This window comes from Nicotiana tabacum, chromosome 16 (genome assembly GCF_000715075.1).
Source record: "Nicotiana tabacum cultivar K326 chromosome 16, ASM71507v2, whole genome shotgun sequence".
Lineage (NCBI taxonomy): Eukaryota > Viridiplantae > Streptophyta > Magnoliopsida > Solanales > Solanaceae > Nicotiana > Nicotiana tabacum.
In genome coordinates, this window is record NC_134095.1 from 102,153,285 (window position 1) to 102,158,485 (window position 5,201).

Here is a 5,201-nt window from a genome sequence, read left to right on the forward strand (position 1 = left end):
ATCCGCCTAACCGACTCAAGACTCGCTAAATCCTGGTCGTTGATCTAAAAGATCAACTGCCCTCACGATTCCTTTTCTTTTTAATTCCAACGACCCCCAACCCTAACCTCATTTTCGAACTCCGCCGCCTCTGAATCCCCGTTCTCTCTCAATCCTCTCTCAAATCTTCTCAAACCTTAGCCGCCGCCATCAAAATACAACCCTAATACCTCCCAAATCTATGGCTTCCGAGGTCATCGGAGACCTGTATCCACATCCCATGGCTTCTACGTATTCGATTCTGTGGTCTCATGACCAGATCGTGAAAGGGCTTTGTCCAGTCTTTGCTCGATGACTATTTTCCTGTCGTCTCTGACCTTTCTCCGGCCAGCCATGGCTATTCGAGTCAGACTTTTGACTTTCCTGCTTAGATCGAGGGTTTTCAAAGCCTTTCTCATCATTTGGGGTTCTTCTGAAACCCTAACCTCTAAGGTTCTTTCGATTTCTCTTAGATCCGTTTCAGATCTATATTTGCTCTGAACTTTTAAGTGCTTTTCTCGAAGTTTCTTTTAAAAACTCTGCTTTCAAAACTCCTTATCTTTTCAATTAGGGTTCTGTTAAGTTATTTCAAAAACATTTCTTTGATTTTTGACATGTTTTGCTGTGTTTGCTCGTATTATTCTTCTGCCTGAGTTTGCATGTTAAAGGTCTTAATTCCTTTTGGACTGTTTATTAGACTAATGCTGGTTTGCTTGAGTTTTGTCCGATTTGTTTGTTTATCCATCTTTTAAAATTCTTCTACTGTTGAAAACCCTATTGCTTTGGATCTGAGACTGTTATTTTAAGTACAAGGCTCGATTTGAAGTTCTTTATTTTGAAACCTCTATTCCTTTATGTGATCCTTTTTATTCTGGGTTCCTATTTCCTCTAGAACTCAAGTATTCTCGAAACCCTAATTTTTCAAAAGGGGTTTTCCTCACCTGCTACTGCGAGACCTTCGCATGCTTTTGATATTCTATGTTTCTTCACTACAGATTCAATTGACTATCATGCTTCGAGTGTTCCTATCTAGTGAATTTTCTTTTTGTGCTACTACTGTATGATATTTTCCTTTTGCCAACAGGTTTGACCTCGCATGTATAATGTTTATGCACCCTATTTATATGTTGAGTCTCCTTCTTTGACTGATTTTCAAACTTGTGACTGATTTCAAACTTTTCCTTTGTGAAATTCTGATTTCACCCGCCTATTAAGGTTAACTGATTTCTTTTCTTGTTTTACCTTACTGAATCCTTTCCAAAATTAGAGTATTTCTGTACCTAGACTCTATTGTTTGCTTAACGCTTTACTACTTCTTTTATGGCAACTATCAACCTGCTGACAAATTGATTTCATTCCTTGTTTTGAACCTGTCAATGCACGTTAAGCAAGTGATCCCTTAATTAAAGGGAATCACTTGTATAATTGATTCTGAATCATGATTGTTTCCATGTTTGTAGCTTATTACCTCTCTCTTACTCGTTTTCAAAAACTATAAATATCATGTACTTCTTCTCTTTCAAAGACACACGAACACAAGGCATAAACACTTGAGTTCAAACACACACTACACTAAACCTCTCTCTCTTCTCTGCTACTACTATATTGCCGCCTTACCTAGCCGGCTGAAAGCCAAGGCTAGGCTGTGGGGAAATTTGCTTATTTTCTACATTTGCATTTCTTACTGAATCAATGTATTATGACTTGTGAATCCTAAATCCCTACCCCAATGTGTTTAATACTTGTGGTTCGTTTGGGGCATGACAGCATTGGTAATTGTTGTTCATGAACCAAACTTGATCCTCCTAGGATCATAACCTCCATGTTTCTCCTATGTTGTGTGTTCTGGTTGATTTACAGGCATGTCAGCACTTCCTATTGTTGTGCATGCCCAAAGTTAATCCATGACTAAGTGTATAGGCTCCTTGCAATGGATTCCCAATCCCCTGCCCCTTTGTGTGAAGTTATTAACTCCCTGAAATATTAATGGTTGTCTCTCATCACCCTTCCCCTCTCCTTTATTCCCTCAGCTCCTAAAACTCTATTTCTGCTCTTGCACTCTCTTCTTAGACTTAAGTTCTGCCCCTCTCCCCCTATGTGAGCCTTGCCTTGGGACCCATGAGCTTCATCTGAACTTGGACACATGAGGGCTGGCATTTCCACACTGCACTCATCTCTATTCTGATTATGTAACTTGGGTGTGAGCACTGCCCGGGGTCCTATTGAGGCCCTTAGGGAACTCTAACACACTCAAGTCTGAGAAAGGCTTTGGATCAATGGCATTTTGAGGTGGTTTATTCCATAACTCAGAGAGGAAGTCTAGAATCAGGATTCCTCTGGTTGTGACTTTTCTTTGTACTCTTCTGATGTAATTCAGTATTCCTGGTTTGTAATAATTTGTAATGAACATTTGGGGCTAGCTAGTGAAAAAGGGTTGGGTAGTTACGCATGCTCAAGGGTAGAAAATGTGCCTATAGGACTGCTTTTTCTGCATGTTCAATTCGCATTTAGAAAATATGCCTATAGGACTGCTTTTAAATTCTGCATACTCACATCGCATTTAGAAACCATGTCTATAGGACTTACTTTAAATCCTGCTCATTCACATCTAGATAACCAGCCTATAGGAATTATCTAAAATTATGTGCGTTAGTCACCGTTTAGATATCATGTTTTTAGGGCCCAATTGGTTATAACCCAGTAGCATGTTAAAATCGGTATAATGTATAGAAATCATGCTTATAGGAATTCCCCAGTAAGAACCTGTCTATTTCCATTGTTTACTAGATATTATGCCTATAGGGTTTAACGTTATTCATTTAAATACTTTGTATACAAAGGTTTAAAATCAGCAATTATGTCTATAAGGGTCTAAAATCAGTAATCCTAGATCTCGTGTTCATAGGAGTAAAAATCAGCGATAATGGATATTGTCATCTGCAGAAACTGAAACTAATCTAATTTAAAATTTGTTCATTATGAACCTTTTTTAATAACCTAATTCCCTCATTTTAACAAGGTTTAGCAAGCATGCCTATAGGATTTCAAGCAATTCATTTTGAGTTATCACTGTTTCACCACCTTCTGAATTAAGTAGATATCATGCCTATAGGACCTCGTCTAAACACTTAGGCAAGCCTTAGAGTAATAGCTGTAAAATTGAATTCGCTGTTTTTGTTAATTGCTACAACCAGCAGGCACGCCTGATTCGGATATGTCACCTTAGACTTTTATCCTTTGAAACCAATCAGCCTAATATCCCACCCTTTAGGACTAGTAGTCCTAAGTGCCTCTAGGACTGATAGGAATGGGACAGGTAATAGTATGCAATAGTAATCGAGACCAATCCGCGCTTTAATACCTTAACAGGGTGGGAATGGTAGATATGGATATGATGACCGGTGCGCTATTGCCACGTGTATCCCCTCTTTGAGGAGTGATTACCGGGTATTGCATTGATGTGATCCATATTACAAACAAACCTAGGACCCCTTTACATTCAGCAGCATGCTTAGTTATAACTTTTTTCAAAACTTTTGCTTTATTTAATCATTTTTCAAACGCTTATGTATTTAAAATCCCCTCTTATTTGAGCCTTGTTTGTTTACTTGTTAATTGCACAAATTCACAAAAACTGTCTGGCCGGTAACCACACTAGTGGATCCTGAGGGGTGCCTAACACCTTCCCCTCAGGATTATTTTAAGCCCTTACCCGATCTCTGGTTATCCAAACAAACTTAGAACTGAATCTCTATTGGTGTCCTAATGCACCTTAACACATTAGGTGGCGACTCTTCAAATGCAAAACCCAGTTCCCAAAAGGAACGAGTTGTCCTATACCAAATGTCATAAAAACTATGTCGCGAGGGGGCGCGACAGTATGGCGACTCCGCTGGGGACTTTAGGCTTTTACCATTTCAGACTGTTATTGTGAATTTATACCTCTTTATGTGGCAATTACTTTTTTAATTTCTTTAAGCATTCAATTCCCTTTTCAATTACAAAACTGACATGTCTTCTTTGTTTCTTTCCTTTACTACTGCTTTAAATTATGAAACTGTTGTATTTACTACTTTCTTAACATGCAAATACGTGCAAACATGCTTTTAATTATTGCATAATTATGCTCAACATCATACTCCACTCGTGCCCAAACAAATACCATAGCAACGCTTATACTGAGTGATTGTGCTCTTCCTATATTATTACCCTCTAATTCCGGAAAAGGCATATTTGCGGTAAAGCCAGTCGATCAACGGTGTAGTCGACGGTTCCGTGTCTTTCCCCCTTGAGTTGTCCGCTCAAGGGTACCAGTCTAAAACCCCATAGAAACCTCACTTTGTTTAAATTGTGCATGCATCATGGTCAAACCTAGCCGAGTCAGTTACGTTGTTCGTATAATGACTCTTTAAGATAGCCTTGTCCGAAGTCCACTGGGTTTTCCCAAACCCAAACGGACATCCCCACGTTTTGTGCATTTATTTGGAGAACTAAATGCTTCATACTAATTGCTGGTATTAAATAGTCTAGTCTGGTGGGGGTAAGGGTCTAACCTTATTTGTCTTGCAGAAATGAGGCATGAAGTCCCTAGATTCGGCATGGTCACCAACATCTACCCAAGACTGCTAAGCTGGTGGAATGATCTTCACTCCAGTGATCAAACTCTTGTTCGAAAATATTTGGGAAATCTGCCTTCTCTCCTAGAGATCCAACCCAACAACAAGATCATAGAAGCTTCTACTTTGTTCTGGGATTGTGAGGGTTGTATTCCGCTTCGGGGACATTGATATGACACCCTTGCTAGAGGAGATAGGAGGATTGGCCGGTGTAGCATGGGAAACTCTAAGTATGTGCCTGAGAACCGCAAGGGCAGGGGTTTCCTCAAAATGATGGGTTTGAAGAAGAACCCAGAACTAGCATGTTTGAAATAATCCTACATCCCTTTTGACTATTTGTATGAGAGGTATGGGCACAGCAAATCCTACCGTACATATCCTGACGAGTTCGCCATCACATCATTAAGGCACATTCATCGAAGAGTCTTTGTATTCATGTTTTGTTTTCTAGGGTTGATCGTGTTTCCAATGAAGAAAGCAAGAATCCACACCAGACTGGCTATGGTAACTAAGACTCTAATAGAAGGAATTAGTGGGCAACCCTTCAGCATTGTGCCCATGATCATT